This window comes from Muntiacus reevesi, chromosome 1, assembly GCF_963930625.1.
Source record: "Muntiacus reevesi chromosome 1, mMunRee1.1, whole genome shotgun sequence".
In the NCBI taxonomy this organism is placed as follows: Eukaryota; Metazoa; Chordata; class Mammalia; order Artiodactyla; family Cervidae; genus Muntiacus; species Muntiacus reevesi.
In genome coordinates, this window is record NC_089249.1 from 282,790,681 (window position 1) to 282,816,005 (window position 25,325).

Sequence of the window (25,325 nt, forward strand, 5' to 3'; positions counted from 1 at the left end):
TCATCTCACACACTAGTAAAGTAATGCTCAAAATTCTCCAGGCCAGGACTCAACAGTACATGAACGGTGCAATTTCAGATGTTCAAGCTGGTTTTAGAAAAGGCAGAGGAACCAGAGATGAAATTGCCAACATCCACTGGATTATACAAAAAGTAAGAGAGTTCCAGAAAAACATCTCCTTCTGCTTTATTGGCGAAGCTCAAGCCTTTGAATGTGCTGATCACAACAAACTGTGGAAAATTCTTCAAGAGATGGGAATACCAGACCACCTGACCTGCCTCCTGAGAAACCTGTATGCAGGTCAAGAAGCAGCAGTTAGAACTGGACATGGAACAACAGACTGGTTCCAATCAGGAAAGGAGTACCTCAAGCCTGTATTTTGTCACCCTGCTTATTTAACTTATATGAGTGTATCATGTGAAATTCTGGGCTGGATGAAGCACAAATTGGAATCAAGATAGGAGAAATATCAATAACCTCAGATATGCAGATGACACCACACTTCATGGCAGAAAGTGAAGAACTAAACAGCTTCTTGATGAAAGTGAGAGAGGAGAGTGAAAAAGTTGGCTTAAAGCTCTACATTCAGAAAACTAATATCATGGCATCTGGTTCTGTCACTGCATAGCAAATAGATGGGCAAACAGTGGAAATAGTGTCAGACTTCATTTTTTAGGGCTCCAAAATCACTGCAGATGGTGCCTGCAGCCATGAAATTAAAAGATGCTTGCTCCTTGGAAGAACAGCTATGACCAACCTGACAGCATATTAAAAAGCAGAGACACTACTTTGCCAACAAAGGTCCGTCTAGTCAAGGCTGTGGTTTTTCCAGTAGTTATGTATGGATGTGAGAGTTGGGACTATCAAGAAAGCTGAGCACGAGGAATTGATGCTTTTGAACTGTGGTGTTGGAGAAGACTCTTGAGAGTTCCTTGGACTGCAAGGAGATCCAACCAGTTCATCCTAAAGGAAATGAATCCTGAGTGTTCATTGGAAGGACTGCTGCTGAAGCAGAAACTCCAATACTGTAGCCACCTGATGCGAAGAGCTGACTCATTTGAAAAGACCCTGATGCTGGAAAAGACTGAGGGCAGGAGGATAAGGGGACGACAGAGGGTGAGATGGTTGGATGGCATCACCCACTAGATGGACGTGAGCTTGAGTAAACTCCGGGAGTTGGTGATGGACAGGGCGGCCTGGCGTGCTGCAGTCCATGGGGTCGCAAAGAGTTGGAGTCGACGGAGCGACTGAATGGAACTTAACTGACTGAACGAACTGATCACTATAGCACCTTGTGTCTTGCCTTTTTGAAAAAGAGGGTCTCAGGTACTGGGAATTACAGGAATGAGAAGGAGCTCCCGTCTTTATGGCAATTCCAGCCGAAAGCTAGTTGAAGAGAATGAAGGCTACAACAGCTGCATGTAAGATACACGAAGAGAAGGAGCGACGCGCGCGCACTCCGAGTGGAGGGTCCGCGCCCCAAAGTGGCCTTCAGCCCCCGGCCTCGCCCGCGGGCGCCTTAGCGTTTTAGTCACGCCCCCTCCCCCAAGCCCCGAAATCCCTCCCGGCCGCCGAGCCGTCGGGCAGGCCCTTCCAGGCGGCCCCGGCTTATCGCCCCCGGCCCGGCCGCTTCCCGGCCGCGGGCGGGCGAGCCTCCCCAAGCTTCCTGTGACGACGCCGGCCGCCGGCCACCGCCCGCCCGGCCGGCCTGGATCCCGGGCCGCGCCCCGCCCCCCGGGAGCTGGTGGGGGAGGGCCGGGGTCGGGCGGCAGCGCCCGCCCCCGGCCGGCGCCCATTGGCCGGCAGCTCGCGGGCGCCCGGAGACCGGAGCGCCTCCGGATTGGCCGCGAGGGCCCGTGATGGCGGCGCCCATTGGCTTGGGCGGCCCCCGTGACGCGGGGTGGCGACGGGCTCCCGCGTCCGAGGGGCTCCCGCTTGTCAGGTTCTAGGTAGGTGAGTTCCGCGCCGCCCGCGGCGGGCGCTGTTGCCCAGGGCAACGCGGGGCGGTTGCCGGGGGGGAACGGGGGAGGCCGGCCGAGAGCCGGGGTCACGCTCCGCGCCCGCCGAGGGGCGCCCGGGGCTCCGTCCCCGCCCTCAGCCGCCGCCGCCTCCTCCTGCTCCCTGCGGCGGGGTGTCCGCGGCGTCCCGCGCCCGCGGCGGCGCGCCCCTGCTCGGGGCTCCGGTCGGCCGCCCGCCTGACTGGGCGAGGCCCGCGCCCCTCACCGCCCGCGACTGGACGCTGAGGGGGCGCGTGCCGGCGCCACAGGGCTGAGGCGGCCCGGCGGCCCCGCCCGCTCGCCGGGTGCGGGGGCTGCGGGGTGCGGGGCGGTGCCGGGGCAGCGCGGGCTCCGCCCGGCGCGCCCGCACGCCCTGGTCTCCGCGGAACCCTCGGCCAGTCCTGGCGCCGCGGCCTCCCAGAGCCGCTCCGCCCGCCCGCAGCTCGCCCCTGTCACCCCCGACCCCCGGCGTCCACGCCCCTCCCGCCTCGGCCCGCTTTGACCCTCGGGCGGCGGACGAGGTGTGAAGCTGGCTCCGCCGGGTCTGCTCCCTCCTTGCCGTTTAGGGCTGGGGAGGTGTCTGGAGGCGCCTCGGGGCCAGCTCTGTGCTTCGTCTCCCACGTTCAGGATCCACCTTCCGAAACACGCTACCTGGGTTGGTGTTGGTAGGGTGATAGGTTTTGCACAAATTAACTGTGAAGTCGTCGCTTTGTACTTTTGTGCACTTATGATTTTGATAGGCAGTGCAGTGGAACCCACCATGGATTAATTTCATAAGGCTGGCACTTTCATTTTCGTTTGCCTTAGGGTTAAAAAGCCTTAATCTTTTAAATTCGGAAGACACTGTATATATATTCGTACCAGTCCCCCTATCAGTTTGACATACATTACTCTAAAGGTGTAGTGCTGTTTTTTTTCTCTTTCTCCAGATTGAGAAATTGTCAAATGGAGTCAGCGATGTAAAAGTCTAATAGAAAAATCACTAAGAATAGACCAAAACTACTTCAATGATTAAAGACTAGAAAGTATGTTTCAACTTACGAAATGGGGACTTTAATTTTTCCAAAGTGTAATTCTTGCACTGAGCAGTGTTGTAATCCTGGTGTATCTACCTATGTGGGCTTTAGGAAAACATGTATGTGAAGAGCTAGGCGTTTTGTCAGTCAATGGAAAGCAAGACTATGTGTGTTTTGTAATCTGGGAAGTCTTTTCTGCTCGTTCTCTTGAGCCAAGAGAAGTGTTTTAAAAGGGAGTACATAGGCATAGTTGGAAACCTTTTTCCAGTTTCTTCCATGAAGGACCTTTGCAGAAGATCTGTTTCTCTTCATTAAATATATACCATGTGAAATTATTTAGGGTCGGGTTAATGCAACTTCTGCATTATTTCAAAGTTTGATGTTAGTAGTTGAAGGAATGTCAGGGTTTTGGTAGACCTGTCCTTTTCATTTCATCTTCAGCTATTAATGTAGCAATAACTCTGGTGTGTGAACATTTCACATTTGCCTTTTTCCCCCTCCAGTATTTCACATTCAAAAATTTCAAACAATGCAGGCAAGTTCAGTTGCTGCTGAATACTCACCACCTACACAACAATAATAGGAACAGCTGTTACATGGTATATACTAAGGAACAGAAGAACCGAAATGATCAAGTTTGAAAACCAGAATAAATATGTATTATACCAAAATATTGTAAAGTGCTTATTTCCGTTTGTAGATGGAAATAGTGTTTACCAAAACCATAGTAATTGAATTCCCTGAGACTATTATAAAGCAGTCATCATCTCTGTAAATCAAGGCCTTAAGTTAATTGTGTTTTGGTAATCAGGAAAAAAAGGAAATCTAGTGAACTTGTTATACAAATAAAAGTTTTGAAATTGGACTTGTGTTAATAGATTATACTTCTGTATTTGATTTTTAAATGTGCATGTTTTGCAGATGAGTAGAAGGGACTGTAAATTATGCACTGTTTTGGCAACATACTTAAAAAATGAATCAACCTTATGTATGTTGTTTTGGAATAAGAATGTTTTTGTAGTGGAAAAAGAAAGCTTACAAGCATGAACTTTTTTAATATAACTTTTCCATGGAAAAGGAAGTAATTTAGAGAGATTGAAGTTAATCTTGGTAGGACTCAAAGCTATCTTGCGTGTTATTTCATGGTGTTGCTAAAGGAATATTTTAATACAAAACTTCAATTTATGATAAAAAGCAAGAAATGGGTATAAATTCACATATATGTATATTTATATTTTTCCTATACTTAGGAAATTCCTGTCCTTCTTTAAGTATGTGAATCCTGCTTTTCAGTTTTTTTTTGTTGTTAAATTGCAAAGTCGCGCCTGACCCCTCTTTGCGACCCCAAGGACTGCAGCACACCAGGCTTCCCTGTCCCTGACTGTCTCCTGGAGTTTGCCGAAGTTCGTGATCATTGAATTGGTGATGCTAACCAGCCATCTCATCCTCTGCCACCTTCTTCTTTTGCCTCCAGTCTTTCCCAGCATCAGGGTCTTTTGCAGTGACTCGGCTGTTCACATCACATGGCTAAAGTATTTCAATTTTATTATGCCCCAAATCTGTTTTTCATACTTACAATATTTCATTCTTAAATATTGAGATTGAGCTGTACCTCAGAATGTGTAGATCTTTGGATTGCCTCATTATTATTTTTCCATATCTCATTTGACCTTGGCATGCTTATGTATGGTTAATTTTTCATGCCATGCCATTTGGAAATAAAGGGAACAAACAGGTCATAGTTCTGGAACTTTGGAAAGAATAAAGTATTGAGATGTTTTTTAATCAAAGCTCCAAGTCTTCCCCTCCATCTCCTTCAACTATTTTTTTTATTACGAAAGTTAAATGCTTTTAAAATCAATTCAGAAAACTGCAGAAGAAAAGTAATTCCATGATAGTTAATGTTTTGGAAAATAACTGAAACTCTTGTTTCTTCTGTAACACTCTACCAGTCTTTGCAGTTTTATGGTCTTCATTGCAGTGTGTCGGCACTTACATCTGCACTTGGAGGAGTTCCTGAACTTGAGACTCAGTTAGCCTAAGTTAGAAGAGGGCTCCAAGATCTGGAGGAAAAATGGAAAAGAATCAACAGAGAACAGATTAGAGTCAGAACAAAAGAATCAGACCCAAGCAATTACCCACTGTTTCTTTTTTCTTAAGTATAAATATAGTTCTAGTTAGCCATATGAAACTGCTGTATAACTGACAAAATGTGAAGCCTTTCAAGTTTTTTCTTTGGAATTCAGAATGTCTAAATAAAATGACATTTACTTACTTCCTTACAGAAATTTCTGAATTTTTCTATTTTGGAGAGATACTTCATGTTCAGCTTTTAAAAATTTAATGTCATGGATAACTTGGAATTATTTCCTAAATATTCATTTATACTTATCAAACTATGACTAATTTTTAGTCTTATAAGTTACCACTGCTCACTATAAGCTTAATATTGCCTCCTCCTCCAGAAGGTTTTGACTAAAAGACTGTAAATTTCAGTGTATATGTTTCTTGTGAGATTGCAGGGTATAGTGAAAAGAAAACTCTTTTTATTTTGGAGCCAGATATTCTGCATTTCAGTCAGAAATTGGGATTTTCTTTTGTGGGATCTTGAGCAAGTTTTAAAAAATCTCTTTAAACCATAGTTTCTTTTTTTTTTTATTTTTTTGAAACTTTTTAATTTTGTGTGGGGATATAGCAGATCAACAATGTTATAATAGTTTCAAGTGAACATAAAGGAATTCAGCCATGTATATACATGTATCCATTCTCCCCCAAACTCCCCTTCTATCCAGGCTGCTGCATAACAGTTGAACAGAGTTCCATGTGCTATACAATAAGTCCTTGTTGTAAATCATAGTTTCTTCATCTGTAAAATGGGGATGATATTAATAAAATTGCCTCTTAAAGTTGTTAATGAAGAAGAAATGAGACAATCGAGGTAAAATGCCTAAATTTGGGGAGCACTCCGCTTTTACATTTAGTTCCTTTCATGGTAGTTTTTATCTTTTCTAATATTACTGTGTTTATTCTACCATCCTAAAAGTACATAAATTTTAGACTTTGGAAATTAATGTGCATTGAATTGACTGAAATTGAAAGACATTTACATTTGTACCAACAAAATAATAGAAGTATCTCAGATTAGCTGTGTGTCTGTGTGTTTTTTTTTAATAGTTCTTGGCTTATTGTATCTCAGTAGTGATAATCAGAAATTGACCTTAAATGATTTTAAAGTCCTTAAAATATGTCCAGTTCGTCTGAATTCCTGAATTATTTTTCTTTCACATTAGATTATCATCTTTTGTTGGATGGTTTCCCTACATTCCTTTCAACCACAAATATTTGCCTAAAAGTGGTACAGAAAAACTAAATGTTACCTTTTTAAATCTCTTAACTAATGCTCCCCACCACTTTAAACTACATTTACTTAATCTGTTTAAAACTTTGTTTTCAAATGTAATACTACACCACACTCTTAACTGAGTGTTTTCTGTCTCTTATAGAAATATCTCCTCCAATCTCCTATAGGATTATTTTTTAGGGAGCAATATTTTACAGGTATCCCTGGTTCAAAATGTGTGTTCAAAGTGTGGGATTTTGATTCTTAAAGGACACAGTTATAATTAAATTGATTTTGATTCTTAAAGGATGCAGTTATAATTAAGTACACAGACCATTCTGTAGTTTTTGGGTGTTGTGACAAACTCTGTATTGAGTAGAGAGATAAGATTTGAACTAAGTAGTCCTTACTGTCTCATCAGCAGGAAAACAAAGATTTTGTGATTTAAGTCACTGATTCTCAATGTTTTCCCCCACCACAGTGCAAGATATGTACATGTGTGACGTATTCTAACATGTAGTTTGCTAGTTCGCCCTCTAATTCCATCTTATCTCTCCCTCTCTAGGAAGCACATCAGAATGCAAGTGATTGAGGATGACACTACCATAGGGATAAACTTGGATCTGCTCTTATTGAGGAGAGTGGGTCATTAAAGAAGGTTAAATGGCTACTCCTAGTACCAAATACTTGGGACACACCTCATAGCACTGTCATTGAGGCCCAGGTTATTTCTGCCTTTCCTGGAATGAATGCTCTTCACGTTTTCATATCAGTCTTGTAATGCTACAGAAGAAGAGATTACTAATTTTATGCAATTCATAATGAAGAGCCTTACATTTTTAAGGGTAACCGATGATGAACATTTAAAAATATTTGACTAATAGCACCATGGTCTTTATAGTAAATAACATTACTATAGAAAAACTGAAATAAGTTTTCCAATATAAGTTATTTTGCTTACAGAAAAAGTATTTCCATAGTGGAACAAATGGTTTTAGGAAAAGGGGAAACTCTTAATAGTAGAATATTTATATTCTAGGTGTTTGGTATAAATGATGTTCTTTACATTTGCTCAGTCAGAAAAAGTTTCTTTAAAATTACATTTCTGTGAATGAAATTGCTCTGAAATAGTTCATCCTACATAGAAGTAGTATGTATAATATATAAGTTGAAGTAAATATTTAGAAAAATTATATTCATTAGACCCTTGGCATTAGCAAGTGGTATTTCTTGAAATCTTTGTGGACCTAGGATATAATTACCTTCATAAAATGCAGTCAGATTTAATTGAAAAATTCAGGTGATCCCTTCAGACCCTTAATAATTCTGTAAACAGAACTCCAGTCCTCAAAGTTGTTAAACAGTTTTTTTTTTTTTTTGCCTCTAAAATGAAGACTGGATGACTTTACATTACGTTATTAGTGTACATGCAAAGTTTCTTCTTGGCTTTTTTTGTCTGTGGGTTTGTAGACCAGAAGAGTGTTTCTGGCTTAATCGCAAAGCTTGCTACACTGTCACAAAGGTGAAGAGCTGGTCCTCGGTCACTGTAGCGCTTGCTGCTTGCTGCCCTTTCTTGGTATTATTTGACAGCAGTCGGACATTCAGGAGTTTGTGTCCCTTCTACTCTCTGAATGTCTTCAGCTTGGGAGGCTTTCCCAGGCTTCTCCCATCAGGCATTGGGGCTTTCTGTTCATTTCACATTCTGCAACCAAAAATGCATTTGACTCTTCTACCAGATTCAGTTTTGGCAACAGATGCGTCAGTAGCCACCCTAGCAGCCACACCATTACTTCGTGAGAATGTTTATACAGTATTCTGACTTTCTCTTCAATTATGTTTCCTTCAGAATCACGTGCTTCCTATGTACATTCTTATACAGATTAACCATCATTTTAACTTTCTTTGAGGATTTAAAATTTTGCTGTGGTAGGAGCAAAAGAAACATTTTAAGCATTACCTTTTTGTTTGTTTCAGTGTAGAGTTTGTGGTGTCTGGTGGAACTTCTAATGATTCTGATCCAGTCACTGTTGTATTTTTTTATCCATTCTGAATTTGTTCCAAATTTATATACTCTGACTAAGTACCATCACTTTCTCAAGCCTCTTTACTTTCTATATATTGAATAAGTTGGCTGTAGGAGAGTAATTAAACAGAACTGAACAATGCAGTTGTCTCAGATAATTTTTAATGACAAAAAACTTGATAAATCATTATTCTGATTATTTATAAATGATTATGTTGGACAAAGTGTAAGAATTTCATCTAGACCTATATATAATAGAGCTTTTTACAAAGCAGGAGACTGATTTCTTTCTCTTACCAATAGTTATATACATGTATGTATGTATATATCTATATGTATATGGGCTTCCCAGGTAGCTCAGTGGGTAAAGAATCTGCCTGCAATGCAGGAGATGCAGGAGACAGGAGTTTGATCTCTGGGTCAGGAAGATCCCCTGGAGGAGGAAATGGCAGCCCACTCTATTATTCTTGCCTGGAGTATTCTTGCCCTGTCCATGGACTAGGAGCCTGCCTGGTGGGCTGCAGTCCATAGGGTTATGAAGAGTTGGACCCGACTGAAGCAACTAAGTATGCATGCATGCACATATATATTGTATTATAATTATTTTTATGCATAACCCTTTATCCCCTCCACAACATTTTAACCTCCAAGTAAGAAGCAGTTTCTGTCTGTAAAAGTTTTTGAGTACATTGCTTGGATTCAGATATTGTTAGGAGGGAGGGGCATTGACATTTCTTTGGTACTGCTGAAAATGTTAGAATTTTCTATGCATTTGTTTTGATTTTCATCACAACCTTGTAGATTGGATAGCTTGTATTTTCATTTTGTGATCTGGAACCAATATTAGGTCATATCCAAGGAGACTTTGCAATAAAGCGATACCTGGGATTTGAATTTAGGTCTTTCATATAAATGATGAAAGTAAAAATATAGCGAACCATTAGCAGTCCTAGATTTAACAGCAATTTCATCTACCTGGGAGTGACTCAAAGTTCATGTTGAAATATCTGAAGTGTTACTGAAATAACTTCCTCTTATTGGAAGTGAGATCCTGAGTTATGCATGAGCCCATCCAGCTGCCAGTGTCCAGTGTCACCTTGACTGTGTTCTCAGTTTGAAGTTATCCTGTATAATAACTCTGTCAAGTGATAAAATGTTGCTTCTTTGTAAAAAAAACTATTGAAAAGGAACACAACTGCTAGAAGTGAAGGAAAAATAGAGGCATAAGAAAGTGGTAGATCATAGCCAGAGAATAACATTTTTCAATATGTTTAAAAATGGAATGGTGAATCCAATGAATCTAGATGTTTCTAGGGAAACAAAAGTTGACTTGTGTAATGTCATTATTTAATGTTCCAGCTCTGTCAAAAATTTTTGTAGTTTTTAGATTTTTTGAAAATGTCAGGAGTCTTATATTCATAAATTCTATCCCGTTTCCCTTCTCTCTCACACTCAACAATAATATTGAAAGAGATTTGACTAAGTAGCTGCTCCTTTTTACAAGTTAATGTCATTCTGACAAATATCTTAAAATACTAACTAAACAATAGTGTTCTTACTTATAAGGTGATTTGGGTGTCCTTTTCTGAGTTCTACAGTTGAATATAACAGAATAGTCGCTAGTCTGTGGTGATGGCCTTTTTTCTAAGGTTCTGATGTTCTATTATTATTTTGGATCTGATTTACCCGAAGATTGAAGTGGCTTTGCTTAGAGACACTTGCTATTACATGTCCTTACAGTAGCTTACATTATAAAAATGATGCAGAAATGTTCTGTTATTCAGGAGGCAAGTTGTTGCAGGAATGGGACAGAAAGCAGGAAGTTGTGGGACTCCTCCTTTTCTGGTTTTTAAGAAATGCTATACTCACTTCAGGTAAGGTCTTCCTTTTTGGCTACAGGGGATTTTAAAGCACAGAGAAGTTTCACACTGTTTTCTTGAGGAAGAGTAGATGTTGTGCAGAGAGCATTAGAGCTAGACCCACCTAGGGTAGCATCTGTGCTACCAGTGATTAACTGTATGAATTTAGGCAAATAATTTTAGCTCTTGGACAGCAAGGCGATCCAACCAGTTCATCCTAAGGGAAATCAGTCCTGAATATTCATTGGAAGGACTGATGCTGAAGCTGAAGCTCCAATACTTTGGCCACCTGATGAGAACTGACTGATTTGTAAAGACCCCGATGCTGGGAAAGATTGAAGGCGGGAGGAGAAGGGGATGACAGAGGATGAGATGGTTGGATGGCATTACTGACTCGATGGACATGAGTTTGAGTAAACTCGGGAGTTGGTGATGGACAGGGCGATGGCATGCTGCGGTCCATGGGGTTGCAGAGTCGGACACGACTGAGCGACTGAACTGAACTGAAGTGAATTTAATTCTTATTGCTCAAGGCTTTGTTTTTATTTTTATTTTTTGGTCTGAAAGTTAGCACTGCTTTTGTCTGATAACTGGTAACTGATAGTAGGCTTTCTAATACCTTTCAGTTGCATGAGACCACAGCCCCGGTCCCAGTATCTCAGGGCCCTGGGAGCAAGAGGGGTGTCCTCCCCTCAGGCCTGGATGACTGAGGGGCTCCGATGATGAGCTCAGCAGGCTCCGTGGTGCTCTCTGGTGTTAGATGTGCTCTCAGGTCGAATTTCCCCTTGTGGCGCCCCCTGTTGGCTTACACTGTTTCAGCTTAGCAAGCCCAGCCCAGATAGCCCTTTTCCTACTCATGATTTCAGCAAAGGCCCTGGGATTGCGTTTCATGGAATGAGTCAGGTCATTTTTTCATCCTTGAGCCCGTAATCCTCGCAGTGTGCTTCTGTGTCCGGCCTTACATAGAAGCCCTTGAAAACATGCCCTCCCCTCATGTGATGCAGTGTTTCACTTAAAAGTTGCCATGCATTTACCACTTGAACCCCAACAGAGGAAGACAGCTCAAAGACTTGTTTAATTACTACTGAAGTCTAGGATCACTGGGTGATTTCTCTCAATTCTGTTTGAAAAGACAGCCTTAGGATCAAGGAGCTTATGGTTAAGTCATAAATATAACTGATTATAATAAAGCCAGCGTTCAGTGATAGAAGAAGAATAATGTAAGGGCAATAAAACTCTGAATCGTAAAAGAGAAAAAGGGGAAGTAACCCACGGAGATTTTCCAGTTCGTGCTGTGTACCCATTTCATTGGTCAGGGGCGGCACGAACTCTTTGCCTTGGCAATGGAAAAAGATTCTTGGTTAGCCAGCATGTCTGTCCGTTTTTCTCTCCCCCTAGGAAGGTCGTTGTGTTTCCTCCTGGTCATGGCCAAGATGGGTGTTGAGAAGAATGCCCTTACTGGGGACTGTGTGGCCTCAGGAGCCGTTTCGCTGTTGAGGAGAGGTTGGAGTCCAGGGAGACATTTTGAGGATTGGGCAGTAACAAATCTTTGTTGGGAGTTTCTTTGGCAATACAACTTTCTTATGAACTTAGTAAGTTTTTGATTTATTTATATTTGATCAACTTCTTCCAAGTTCCCAAAGCCCAAATCCTAGTCTTTGAATCAAACTGTTGCCTGGTATGTCTCTAAACAACTTTGTCACCCTAACCCAGTGAGTGGGTCTCCAACAGGCGGCTTTTTTCTCTTTTTTTACCCTCCAGGGGCCTTTAGTGATGTCTGCAGACATTATTATTATTGTCACAGTAGGGGGTTGTGGGGTGAGTAGGCAGGTGTTGCTAACATGGAGAGGTAGTGCCCGGGGTACTGATAAACATCCTGCAATGCATAACACAGCCTCCCACAAATAATTTCCCAGTTCAATATGTCAATAGTAATGAGATATGAAATCAAGCAAATCCTAGGCGTCTCAATCTTCTTGGCCTCCATCTCTAGGCCATTCTAAGCAACTTCTTGAAGTAACAGTGCACAACTAATTTGTCCCTGTTCCCAGGTCGTTAGTATATCTTTTGGTAGGATGCTTGTGGAGGGGCCTGGAGCACCAGGGTTTCCCTACCTTTCGTTTTGCGTGGTTAAAAACACGAATTTTGGTTTAGGGATATTTGATTTTCAGCATTGTAAATTGCAAGATTATCAGCCATCTTGGATTTGTGGTGAAAGACTGAAAATGTTTTCCTTTTATTAAGACTTCACTCAAAGTGTGCTGCTTTTTTGAAGGGCCTTACTGAAGACTGCAGCATAGCAGACAATATACCAGCATCCTGGCATTTTTACTAAGTGTCCTCCTGTTCCATTCTTAGTAGGCAAGCAGTCTGATTTTCAAAAACTGTGAGTTTACTAGATGTTTTGCTGATTATGATCAGTCACTTCTTACCCTATATTAGAGGGATACCCCTCTGTTTTGTGTGTGTGTGTGTGTGTGTGTGTGTGTGTGTGTGTGTAGAAAAATGCATGACGCACAGCTTGGGAGCCTCCCAGCAAATATTTGTTGAATAAAATAATAAGTAAGCCTTGTAGCTCAGTTGGTAAAGCATATGCCTACAATGCAGGAGACCTGGGTTCAATCCCTGGGTCAGGAAAATCCCCTGGAGAAGGAAACGGCAACCCACTCCAGTTTTCTTGCTTGGAGAATCCCAAGAGTCAGACATGACTCAGCGATTAAACCACCACAAGTACTTTATTGCCTCATGTTACTAAGTGTAAAAGACTAATGGGGCTGAGAACACCCTGCAGAGGGAGAAAGATTACTCACTGAGCCGATCTGTAGGGGAGAGGGGGAAAGTGGGAGGGAAAAGTTAGTAAGTTAAAGAGGGAAAGTTAATAAGTCTTTAGACTTATTAACCTAGAATATTGGTCGATATGAATAAAAAATGTGATGTAGCATAAGAAATGTGTGAAGAAAAGACTGTAAAGTCAGTGTCTTCCAGGGGAGGGAAGGAAAGGGCTTTATTTCTCTAAAACCCGCTGGAGGTCCCTGTCTTTAGGGAGTTACTGTGTCTGTCTGTGAGTCTGTCTGTTACACAGGTGTCCTTGTAGTACCTTTTCCTCAGGAGACTCTGAGTGAGGAGGACTTGAGAAATGCAGAGAGTTGTTTCCCCGCAGTAACTCCGAATTCCAGCAGCTACCTCTGAACTCACCTGAACTAAAGGTGTGATTAAATCTAGAGACAGAATGTTTTCAGAGTTTTCGTTCCTCTTGTCACCTCTTGGTCCTTCTTTGGGTTGGCTCACTGTCAGGTGGGAACTCACTGTGTTCTTTATAGTTTAGCAATCTCAGCTGAAAGTTGTCTTTCTGGTTAGTTCCTATAGAATTTTTCGATTGAGTCTTATCGGTCCAGTTGGGTCACATGCTCATCCCTGAACTACTGCTTGGGGCAGGGAATATACTGATGGTCCAGACCTGGATGCCTGTTCCACCTGCACCTATTCCAGGAACTTTAGAGAGGGAATGATTAGTGCCACCCAGATGACAGAGATTGACAGCCGAGAAGGGTAGTTCAACAGAAGAAAGTTGTGAAATGCTGCTGCCAAAAGAAGGGGGGCTTCCTAGGCGGTGCTGTTGGTAAAGAATACACCTGCCGACGCAGGAGACGCGAGAGACGTGGGCTCAGTCCCCGGGTCGGGAAGATCCTGTGGAGGAGATGACAGCCCGCTGCGGTATTCTTCCCTGGGAAATTCCATGGACGGAGAGCCTGGTGGGCTGCATTCCATTGGGCTGCAAAGAGCTGGACACAGCCGAGCCCAGTAGAGTGTAGGACCAGAGAAAGGAAGTGAGGACAGCACAGGTCTAGCGCACACACGTGCAGCTTTCACTTTTTTAAGAAATGTGTTAATTTGCTTTTGGCCGTGCTCGGTCTGTGTTGCAGTGTGGGCTTTTCTCCGGTTGTGGTGAGTGGGGGCCACTCTTCGTTGCGTTTCTTGGGCTTCTCGTTGCGGTGGCTTCTCTTGCTGTGAAGCGTGGTCTCTGGAGTGCGTGGGCTCTGTAGTTGCAGCTCCTGGGCTCTGGAGCACAGGCTCAATAGTCTTGAAACATGGGGCTAGTTGCTCCGTGGTGTATGGGATCTTCTTGAGCTGGGGATCGAACCTGCGTCTCCTGCGTCAGCAGGTGGATTCTTAACCACTGAGCAACCAGGGAAGCCTGCAAATTCCTTTTTTTAAGACTTAGGCCCTTATTGTATATAGACATTCCTACCCGATCTATTTTTCACCTGACGTCATGTCATGAACAAGAAATTTTCTTTGAAAACATGATTTTAAATGAATATAAAATGAAATTGGAATTCATTGCCTAATTTTAGATATTTGGCTTGTCAAGTTAGATTTTGGTTTATCAGAATTGGGCCATTCCTGACCAGAGAAGTAGGAGGAGTACAGGTTGGAAAGAGAACCAGGGCCAGGGCTGGGGTGAGGCGAGAGAAGTACCGGGGCCGGCTTCAGGCTCATGCAGCTGCGGGCGGCCCTGGCACGGCCCGAGAGCGCCTGTGTCTCTCTCCCGGCTCAGCCTGTCCTCTCACAAGTCCACGTTCAGGGAGTAGGAGCTGGGTTTGGTTACGAGTGTGAGTTAGAGGTGGCGGCCTGTGCAGTGGACCAAGTTGTGGGGGTGATTAAGGTGACCTAGCAAGTAATTATTATACATTTTCACTAGTCTATAGAAACCTTTACTGAGCTCTGATAAGGACAATAATACCTTTGAAGTAATACAAGGAATGTAAGTTTTACTCATGGGTTTCTTTGAACAAGGAAATGTTCCATTTAGAGATACTACCCTGAAAGCTGTTACTTATTTTTAACCCAAACTATTTCAAGTGGAAAATATGACTTTTTCATTGAATAATAGTGAATTTTTATTGAATAATAAAGATTACAAAAAAGACTTGAGTTAAGAGAGTGATGCATAAGTAATAAGTGGGTACTTTCACTAACTTCCTTAAGCAAGACGTTTGCTGCTTCTCAATGTCAGATGTGAAGTCCCAGTTGAATAGTTGTCTTTCATGTTCTTAGGTCTTTGAAAGTCATGTTTCTTTATCACAGTGAAAGACTAGAATATGGAATTCTAGACAACTCTCAAGTTCCTTTGCTGATAGAGAAGCTGAAAAAACTTTAAATTAAATGAATTGTCCAGTAATTTTGAAGTCTGTGTTTGAAGTGGAATTGGATGACATATGTAATATATACACTTAGGTACACATTCACTACATTTTTGTTTCTTGGAAATCTATAAGTAATACTGTTTACTATAATATTGCAGGTAAGACCGAAGATACTCTATTGAAAGCATTTAAGAGAGAAGTCATGATTAAAATTGTCATACTTAAATACCATTTTAAGTACTGATTTTATCATTTAATATTACAACACTTGTTAAAGCCTTACTTTACACAAGAGCAAGTCGTAATTCATCTTGGAATTTCATCCATTCGGTAACGCTTGTTTGGTGGCTGTAATGTTACAGGTATCATGTAGGATGCTGACTGTGTGTGTGGGGCGCTGACTGACTGTGTGTGGGGCGCTGACTGTGTGTGTGGGGCACTGACTGACTGTGTGTGTGGGGCGCTGGCTGACTGTGTGTGTGGGATGCTGACTGTGTGTGTGGGACGCTGACTGTGTGTGTGGGGCACTGACTGACTGTGTGGGTCACTGACTGTGTGTGTGGGGCACTGACTGTTGGGGCGCTGACTGTGTGTGTGGGGTGCTGACTGTGTGTGTGGGGCGCTGACTGTGTAGGGCGCTGACTGTGTGTGTGGGGCGCTGACTGTGTGTGTCACTGACTGTGTGTGTGGGGCGCTGACTGACTGTGTGGGTCACTGACTGTGTGTGTGGGGCACTGACTGTTGGGGTGCTGACTGTGTGTGTGTGGCACTGACTGTGTGTGTGGGGCGCTGACTGTGTGTGTAGGGCGCTGACTGACTGTGTGTGTGGGGCGCTGACTGACTGTGTGTGTGGGGCGCTGACTGTGTGTGTGGGGTGCTGACTGACTGTGTGTGTGGGGCGCTGACTGTGTGTGTGGGGCGCTGACTGTGTGTGTGGGGCACTGACTGTTGGGGTGCTGACTGTGTGTGTGGGATGCTGACTGTGTGTGTGGGGCACTGACTGTGTGTGGGGCGCTGACTGACTGTGTGTGTGGGGCGCTGACTGTGTGTGTGGGATGCTGACTGTGTGTGTGGGATGCTGACTGTGTGTGGGGGGTGCTGACTGTGTGTGTGTGGGGCGCTGACTGTGTGTGTGGGGCGCTGACTGACTGTGTGTGGGGCGCTGACTGTGTGTGTGGGGTGCTGACTGACTGTGTGTGTGGGGTGCTGACTGTGTGTGTGGGATGCTGACTGTGTGTGTGGGGCTCTGACTGTGTGTGTGGGATGCTGACTGTGTGTGGGGGGTGCTGACTGTGTGTGTGGGGGGTGCTGACTGTGTGTGTGGGGCTCTGACTGTGTGTGTGGGATGCTGACTGTGTGTGTGGGGCTCTGACTGTGTGTGTGGGATGCTGACTGTGTGTGGGGGGCTCTGACTGTGTGTGTGGGATGCTGACTGTGTGTGTGGGGCTCTGACTCTGTGTGTGGGATGCTGACTGTGTGTGTGGGGCGCTGACTGTGTGTGTGGGATGCTGACTGTGTGTGTGGGGCGCTGACTGTGTGTGTGGGGGTTGCTGACTGTGTGTGTGGGATGCTGACTGTGTGTGTGGGGCGCTGACTGTGTGTGTGGGATGCTGACTGTGTGTGTGGGATGCTGACTGTGTGTGTGGGGCGCTGACTGTGTGTGTGGGATGCTGACTGTGTGTGTGGGGCGCTGACTGTGTGTGTGGGATGCTGACTGTGTGTGTGGGGCGCTGACTGTGTGTGTGGGGGTTGCTGACTGTGTGTGTGGGATGCTGACTGTGTGTGTGGGGCGCTGACTGTGTGTGTGGGGGTTGCTGACTGTGTGTGTGGGATGCTGACTGTGTGTGTGGGGCGCTGACTGTGTGTGTGGGATGCTGACTGTGTGTGTGGGATGCTGACTGTGTGTGTGGGGCGCTGACTGTGTGTGTGGGATGCTGACTGTGTGTGTGGGGTTGCTGACTGTGTGTGTGGGGCTCTGACTGTGTGTGTGGGGCGCTGACTGTGTGTGTGGGGCGCTGACTGTGTGTGTGGGGTTGCTGACTGTGTGTGTGGGGCTCTGACTGTGTGTGTGGGGCTCTGACTGTGTGTGTGGGATGCTGCCTGTGTGTGTGGGATGCTGACTGTGTGTGTGGGGCTCTGACTGTGTGTGTGGGATGCTGACTGTGTGTGTGGGATGCTGACTGTGTGTGTGGGGGTTGCTGACTGTGTGTGTGGGATGCTGACTGTGTGTGTGGGGCGCTGACTGTGTGTGTGGGGCGCTGACTGTGTGTGTGGGATGCTGACTGTGTGTGTGGGGCGCTGACTGTGTGTGTGGGATGCTGACTGTGTGTGGGGGGCGCTGACTGTGTGTGTGGAATGCTGATAATAATCCCAGTCCTTAATTATATCACAGTTTAGTGCAAGAAGAGGAATATAGTAATACTTTCATTGTATGGAGATGTCCAACCCATTCCAGCATTGAGAACCTTGCCGAATCTGTGAGTGAAATGCTATCTAGGGGCAAAGAAGGAATGCTTTTGGAAATGGGTAAAATGCTTAGGTGAGTAAGAGACTTGAAAGATATTCCTCATGTATTTGGTTAGTTTCCTGACCAGGAAGAAAGGAGTAATGTTATTTATTGGTTGAAGTATGTGTGTTAGCGGATCAGTTGTGTCTGACTCTTTGCGACCCCGTGGACTGTAGCCTTCCAGGATCCTCTGTCCATGAGGTTCTCCAGGCAAGGATCCTGGAGCAGATTGCCATTCTCTTCTCCAGGGGATCTTCCCGACCCACGGATCGAACCTGGGTCTCCTGCAGTGAGGCAGACTCTACTTTCTGAGCCAAGGTTGGAGATGTTTACTGGTAACATCTAGATGTTTCTCATGATTCATGTGGAAGTGAAGGAAGCAGGGGAGATGAAAGGATATAGAGTAGGCAAACAAAAAAGAGAAGCTTGAAAGAAAAGAGTTGGTTATAAACCAAGACGTCAAGGGTGGAAATATGGAGGCATGAGACAAAAAGTGAGAAACTGTGATAGGGGTGTAAACCTCAGATTTCAACATCAGTGATAGAGAAGAGAGTCAGTGGCCAAGGAACATCTTAGAGATTCTCCTAGCCTCAAGGACTGAGAGAGCAGCCAATGCCAGAGCCTTGCTTTGGCATACTGAGTCATGTTAGGGCAAGTAGGTGTCTGCTGGGAGCATCCTTCCCAAGCCGTCTCAGCCTTTGACTGAGTTTTTCGTACATAGTTATTTCTTAGGCTGTAATATCTTAACATATTACATATAAATATTCAAAATTTTGCTTCTTCTAATATGTTTCAAACTTGAAATTGGTTTTACGCTGTGAAAATGGAGGAAAAACCTGAATTGCCTTTTCAGAACTGAAGGTACAGGCTGAGGAGAAGAGAAAATGCTCTGCTCACGGGGACGTTGTGGAGGAAAGGGGAGAGAGGAGGCAGAGAGTGGGCCAGCTGGGTGAGCACAGGACCCTGAGTTTCCACGTGGGCGCGGTGATCTGCAGGAGCCACTGTGCTCCTTCTGGCCTTTCTGGCTTTCTGTCTGTAGGGAGCAGTCCTGACCCGTGCAGTCTCCTCTGGCAGCTCATGTTTTCTGCGTAGACCTGTGGTCACTGCCCGTGAGACTTGACTCCGCGTTTTCTCAGGTGTCTTCCTCACCCCAATGCACTGTCCTTCAACATGGATCTGCTCCTTTAGCTAGGATATGACCAGCAGCGAATAGTAGTGAGGTAGGGTTATGTTACTCTTCTTAGTAAATTACTAATTATATACACACACACACATACATGTGTATATGCATATTTTTTCCTCAAACTGAAGCAGTTTTGGCTTGTCTTAATTTCATAGTGTTCTTTATGTTCAATTTTTCTCCTGCCTAGGCAAGCTGCAGTCATTTTATAGTTGTGTTACTAATTTTTTTGCTTGACATTTATCCTGCTGAATTCTATTAATATTTGTGATGCAATTACTCTTTTTTTTTTTTTTTTTTCCAGCCAACACAGTCAGTAGAAGCCCAATCTGTATCTCTTTCCTGACCTGTGTGCCCAAACCAGTTCCATATTTTCAACTATGTGGCACCAAATTCAGTGTATTTTATTTTTCTTCTCAAAGACTTACTTCTCTTTCTGGTTTTTGTATTTCTACTAATAGCACTAGTAGTCCATTATTTTAACATAGACCTATATTCATTTACTGTTTATTCACTCATTTAATGTACAGTAATAGACTTCTATTTAAAGATCAGAGAATTTCTTGGTTCTGGGGATATAATGATGGATAAATTGGATATCCTGTCTTTATAGCTTATATTCTTGGGGTTGTTATTGGTGGTGGTGGTGGTTTAGTTAGTAAGTCATGTCAGACAATTGAGACTCCATGCGCTGTAGCCCGCCAGGCTGTTCATGGAATTTTCCAGGCAAGAATACTGGAGTGGGGTTGCCATTTCCTTCTCCAGGGGATCTTCCTAGCCCAGGGATTGAACTCACATCTCCTGCATTACAGGCAGATTCTTTGCCACTGAGACACCAGGGAAGCCCATATTCTAGAAACTGGGACAGGTAAAAAAATAAACTGGAGAAATAATTATGAATTGCAGTAAATATTTTTTGAGGGAAAGCAAATGACTTGGAGACACGTTCTCAGGAGCCACTTCAGATGGCGGGGTCCCAGAAAGCTCCTCTGAGGAGTTGGTATGACGGGGAAACCTGTACATGAGAAGGCGCTGTTGAAGGCGGCTGTGTGGGAGGGGCGGAGGTGATAGTGTCGGTGGTGGAAGCGTTCTCATCAGAAGGAACCGAAGAGTGAAATAAGTCAGACAGAGAGAGATGCTGTGTGCTCTCGCTTTTTGTGTGCAGAATCTTAAAAAGCCAAACTCATAGAAGTAGAGTGGAATTGTAGTTGCCAGAGGCTGGGAAGTGGGGGAAGTAGGGAGATGCTGGTCTGAGTACAGACTCCTGGTTATCAGATGAGTAAGTTCTGGGGATCTAATGCAGAACATGGTGACTTTAATTAAAAATGTTGTATGCTTGAAAATTTTTAAGAAAGTAGATTTGAAATGTGACCCCTGCTACACACACAGTTGTAACTATGTGAAGGCATGGAGACGTTAACCAAAGTTGTGACAATCATCGCAGTGTATGCATGCATCTAATTATCACATTGCGTACACTAAACTTGCATATGCTGTACCCCAATAACATTTCAGCAAAGCTGAGGGGATAAAAAAAGAGAAAAAGGAACAGCGGGTACAAAAACTTTGAAGGAGGAAAGAGCTTGGTGAGTTTGAGAAACAGAAAAAACTTCAGTGTGGCTGACATAGTGGGAGAGACCAAGGTAGGTAGGAAGCAGTTACAGAAACATTCAGGGTTTTCACGGGTTTGGCGTGTCGCTTGTTTTGTCCTTAAAGGATATCATTGTAGCTACTATGTGAGGAATGGCCTGAGTGGGCTGAAGGTAAAAGCTGACAATTTTAGGAGCTAAGGTGAGAGATAGTGGTGCCCTGATAAGATGCTGGCAACAGGAGGGAGGTGGATGAATTTGAGATTCGTTTCTTTTTTTGGTAAAATATCTATGGGTATTTTTGGTGTAGAAAGAGACAACATACTCAGGGATGACTCTTGGGATGACCTTGAGGGATGGGATGGGGAGGGAGGTGTGAGGGGGTTTGGGATGGGGAACACGTGTACACCCATGACTGATTCATGTCAATGTATGGCAAAACCACTAGAATATTCTAAGGTCATTAGTCTCCAATTAAAATAAACAAATTAAAAAAAAAAAAAAGGATGACTCCATGATTTTTGGGTTTTGAGCAACCGTGTGGATGCTAGCATCAGGTACAGAATCTTTTTAGTTTATTATCTTTCCCATTATCTCAAGGATTAGTTTTTCCAAAAGGGAAATTATAATGCTACAAGTAACATTAGTGCTGGAAATAAAAGTATCTTGACAGATTTGTTACATGTACTAATTAATACTTTGTGTTGCTTTACTTGTGGCTCAAACTGACATAGTTTTTAATTCAATAGAAATTGAATAGATATTAAAGTAAAGTGAAGTGAAGTAACTCAGTTGTGTCCAACTCTTTGTGACCCCGTGGACTGTAGCCTACTAGGCTCCTCCGTCCGAGGGATTTTCGAGGCAAGAATGCTGGAGTGGGTTGCCAGTAGATCTTTCCAATTTGCGTTACTTATTTTTATAAGTTATAAATTAATTAGGCATATCTTTTTTTTTTTTGCTGAAAAAGTTTTACAATATTTTCAAAAGACAGAAGTTAATATTTATTGTTTGTGTTCTATGTGCCAAGCATTTGGCTAGCTGTTTTAAATACTTTTTTTGACAGTTCTGTGTGTTTTTCCTCTTCACATCTGGTTATCTTTTGAATTTTAGAAGAAGTAGTTGAATAATGGGATTTTGTAGCTGGAAGGTTACCTCAGAGATCATCCACTTCCTCCTCTTCTAGCTTAGCTGAGACCAAGGAGGGTTCGTGACCTGCCCAGGACCACACCGCAAGTTTTACGGTTTGCTGACCCTAGTGCTGCCCTTACCGCTGATGCTTCTGGTCAGCTGGCATCCTCTCAGGCTCTTTCACCCCGTCAGTATTTCGTTTTGAAAATGTTCAGTGCTACAGACAAAAATGACAATGCTGGACAATGAACACCCATACTACCATTCATCTGTGTCCACTCACTGTTAACATTTCGCTACATTTTCTCTCTTGATATATTTATATATTTTAAAAACCATTTGAAAATATATTAAATATTTATCTCACGTTATATTACAGTATATAAAATAAGCATGTATTTCCTAAGAATATGGATAATTTTTTGCATGATTATAATGTCAGTATTTAAGAAAATTAGCATTGGCTTAAGAATATGTTTAATGTAATATTTCATATACAAATCTCCCTAGTTGTCCCTGAACATTTTTTTTTTTTTGAGTTTTTTGGATTCAAGATTCAGTTGAGTTTCATGCATTGCATTTGAGTCTTATCTCTTTAGTGTCTTAATCTTGAGCAGTCCCCACCTTTTTTGTTTTTCATGATTTATCTATATTTTCTTTTACAACATGTAGTTTATGTATATTTCATATCTTTCTTGAGACTTCCCTGGTTTCATGGAACATTATTCATTCAAAGTTTATTTGCAATTTACTTTTTCCTTCTAATTCTGTAAGGTTGCTGGAGATAAAATTGTTTATTCTGAGTTTTTATTTTTTTAATCATTCCAGCTTTAAATATACATTTGCTGAAGTTTTTACATTTGGTTGCATTAAGTTAAAGATAAAAAAAAAAGAACCAGGAGATTTATGTTGTTTTCAACCCACTGGTGTACATGTATGTGCGCTAAGTAGCTTCAGTCGTGTCTGACTCATTGTGGCCCCATTTACTGGAGCTCTGCAGACTCCTGTCCGTATGATTTCCCAGACAAGAATACTGGGGTGGGTTGCCATGCCCTCCTCCAGGGGATCTTCTGGACCCAGGGATCAAACCTGTGTCTCTTACATCTCCTGCATTGGCAGATGGGCACCAGCTGGCAATTAAAGTTCGCTTAAAACAACAGAAATCTGCAGGAATTACTCCCCCGCCCACCATGGCCCACTCCCAGCTCCTAACCAGTTGTTTCTCCTTAGGAGTATGTATGTAATCGCTGTGGACATTGTAAGGCTGTAGCAGCCTACGTTTTCATCTTTAAAAATGCACAGTTTCAAGTGGGAAGGAGACTGAAATGCCGGCGATGCATAAGCAAGTGCGTGGAGACCTCCAGAGCTGAGCACAGCGAGAAGAGGCCTTGGGGCCTGCTCTCTCTGTAGGTCGGTGTCGTCTTCCTTCCTTCCTTGCTGGCTTTTGAGTTTCACAGATTTGGTTGGTTTTCTTTAAGAATTACAAGGCATTTCGGAACTACTGGAGATTTGCAGGGAGAAAGTAGGAGGTAAGATTTTAGCAACATTTTCCAACGGGGGAGAGTCATATTTTGGTTGGGAGGAAAGGAAGAAAGTGGCAGTGGGGAAGGCACTACTCTGACCGTTCTGGGGCTGTCTGTGCAGGTTTTTCCTTCCTTTTGCTTCAGCCGGGACTCCGTCATGCTTCTACGTTTTTACTGCACTTGGTACAGGCATTCCTTAGGGCAGTCACTGTTTGATGTTAGAGCTCTTCCTTTCTTCTCGTAAACTTCCTGAGGCTGCGGCCAGAACTTTTCTTATCTCTGTGCTCAGGACCTCACTCAGTGTCTGGCGTATTGCAGACATTTTAAAAGTACTTATTGGATGAATAAATTCATGGATGAAAGTCTTATTGAGACACCGAGCAAAAAGACAGATTCCTTCCCTAGGCAACCACAGTAACAGTTCGACCTGCAGTTTAGACCGATTTATTATTGAGGTGCTGAAATTAGAGCTAGAATTGGTTCAGATAAAACCTGAAAAAAAAAATAAGGGACCAGAGAAGGGTGAGACTTTTGGTTCAAGAACCTGGGATATGGAACAGGGATGAAATTGTTCAGTGGAAACCGGAAATGTTCTGTGCGAGAAATTATTTTTTATTTTTCCCTACGTTGTAACTCTCTTTGAAAGGAAAAAAAATTGGCCTTAATTTGAAAATTGAACTCTTTTATAATAGTTGATCATATAGGAAGAGTTATCAGTCAAGAGGTACCTAGATAACTAGTCAAGGCTATGGTTTTTGCAGTAGTCATGGATGTGAGAGTTTGCTTATAAAGAAAGCTGAGCGCCAAAGATTGATGCTTTTGAATTGTGGTTGGAGAAGACTCTTCAGAGTCCCTTGGACTGCGAGGAGATCCAACCAGTTCATCCTAAAGGATGTTCATTGGAAGGATTGATGCTGAAGCTGAAACTCCAATACTTTGGCCACCTCATGTGAAGAGCTGACTTATTTGAAAAGACCCTGATGCTGGGAAAGATTGAAGGCAGGAGGAGAAGGGGATGACAGAGGATGAGATGGTTGGATGGCATCACCGACTCGGACATGAGTTTGAGTAATCTCCGGGAGTTGGTGATGGACAGGGAGGCCTGGCATGCTGCGGTCCATGGGGTCGCAAGAGTTGGACACGACTGAGTGACTGAACTGAACTGAACCTAAATAACATATTTTTAGAAGTTAGGACATACAGATTTGTATGCCGTGTGGCCACACTTTATCCTTTTAATCTTTTGTTCCCCTGTTTTCCTTCAGATTAGCCGTGGTTCACACACATGGTCTCTACTTTCCTGCCTGCTGTCTTTGCTTGTGTTCAGACTTGTGTTTAGAAAGGAACCCTCTTCCATCACTTGCTCTTCCATGTTCTGTCTTGTGTAGCCCTCTCTCATGACTTGTTAGCAATGACTGCTTTTTAATGTCTCTCCAAAGCCTCACATATTAAATACTTTATCTCTTCTAATCTTCACAACAATCCTGCAAACTCAGTATTGCTGTCCCTATTTTAAAGATAAGATCTTTTAGGAGGTTAATTAAAATGCACAGTTACGCAGCTATGACATGTTAGAGTTAGGATTTCAACCCAGAGTGTTTCCAGAGCCGCCTCCTACGCACACCTTTGCAGAGAGACGTGCGTGTACATGCGCTCCTTTCATGACTATTCCTCAAGGCTTGCCAGGGATTTTCTTTTCTTTTTTAAATTAACAATAGTTTTTCTAGCTTTAATGAGATATAATTGACATAGAGCATTGTATGAGTTTAAGGTGTAAATCATGACACACACATGATTATGAATTGACGTTTTCTTCTTAATAAAGGTCTTTTGAGTGCTCAGCTACATTCTTTCCTTCCCCTTGTCTTTGAGCATGAACAGGCTTTCATGTTCTGTGAAGGCTTCGCTGATGGTCTCTGGTGTATCCCCACTGAGCTTATAACCGGTTTGTATTTGTGAACCGGTTTAATTATGTGGCATTTGTTTGTTTCCCTGTTTGTTACCCCTAGTAGGCGGT

At 43.3% G+C, this 25,325-nt stretch overlaps 1 protein-coding gene across 2 annotated transcripts in view; it reads left to right on the top strand.

Moving 5' to 3' along the window:
* Positions 1–1,897: 1,897 nt before the first annotated feature.
* FER (FER tyrosine kinase) overlaps positions 1,898–25,325 on the top strand; it is a 450,974-nt gene continuing 427,546 nt past the window's right edge. For both annotated transcript variants that reach the window (XM_065923334.1, XM_065923426.1), the window contains exon 1: positions 1,898–1,949. The gene's annotated coding sequence lies outside the window, so the exon portion shown is untranslated. The remainder of the gene's footprint in view (positions 1,950–25,325) is intronic.